Source organism: Limulus polyphemus, unplaced genomic scaffold, assembly GCF_000517525.1.
Source record: "Limulus polyphemus unplaced genomic scaffold, Limulus_polyphemus-2.1.2 Scaffold6412, whole genome shotgun sequence".
Lineage (NCBI taxonomy): Eukaryota > Metazoa > Arthropoda > Merostomata > Xiphosura > Limulidae > Limulus > Limulus polyphemus.
In genome coordinates, this window is record NW_013672022.1 from 3974 (window position 1) to 5342 (window position 1369).

The window sequence follows — 1369 nt, forward strand, 5'->3', positions numbered from 1 at the left end:
ATATGTTCCCCCCCTACACAGAAGCTTGAACAATGTTTCAACGTAAAATCAACATAAAGTAATAAAATTCAACAAAATTGGGTTTAACTAAAAGAGGAATTAATAAGACATCACGAGAGACGGAAAGAAACATCCACTCGTTGAGTTGGTTAGAATATAAGTTAAATCCTCTCAATAAAAAAAATCGTCTTTTGCGTTTTAGATGTATCGAAAAGATGAGACAACAGCAAGGTAATACTCATCGCCTACCCTACCTTTGGTTTCTATGGTTACCGCATAAACTTGCGTGCGCACCTAAACTGCGGAATAAGGGAGTTCGTAGTGTGGTTGGGTGTCTAACTTCTTGAGTGTGAAGTGTATCGGTAGGGGGCGTTCTAAGGTGAGGTATGTCTTCAGCAGATGCTTTAGGAGTGAGATAGTAGAGTACGTCAGTGTGACCAAGACACGTAGACTTCTATCAGTGTGTGTAGTTATTAAAGTGTTCTATAAACTAATGAGGATCGTCAAGAAAGTAGTAAAATCGAGGTTGATACGAGAATATTTTAATAATATATCATCGAACTTTGGTGAAAACATCTAAAACGTTTTGTGCATGCTTTTATCTTGTTACAAGATGTTTATGTAAAGTTAGTTTCTCAACTATCTGTAATCGTTATCTCCTGATACAATCTTTCTTTGTTGGCCTTACAAAATACCCCGTCACACACACATTGTTCTTCCATCAGGAGCAAACTGACACGTTCTCCAAGTGTCCGCCACGGCGTTTTCCACACTGTCTTTCAAAGTCCTGCTGGACAAAGTTCGTTCACTGTCCTCTGTTGCTCTCGAGTATGAACACTTGATAGAACGATTTCTGCCGCAGGGCCTGCGGTGCCCCTCGACACCGCCCACGGAGGCCCTGGACATAAGCAGGTGAGTCTGTGGAAAACTGTGTAGGTAAATTATCAAACTGAATATCTAATTATGAATATAAACGAAGATGGAGGAGAGTGTGTGCTTTTTGGAAAATTGTATGAATAGTTCGAGCACGTTAAAAGAGGTGGGGAAAACTATAAAAATACACTTTCTTATATAGAAACAAATATATAAGAGTATATTTGTGTAGAAAACACTAAAACAAGACTCCTTTAGTTACAAGCAGATAAAAATGTGTTTGCGTAAAAAAACAGTAAAAAAAGACACTTCCTTATATGGGTATTAGCACGTAAATGTATGTGTTGTGTATCAAACTGTAAAAAAAAAGACACTTCCTTATATGGGTACTAGCTCATAAATGTATGTGTTGTGTATCAAACTGTAAAAAAAAAGACACTTCCTTATATGGGTACTAGCTCATAAATGTATGTGTTGTGTATCAAACTGTAAAAAA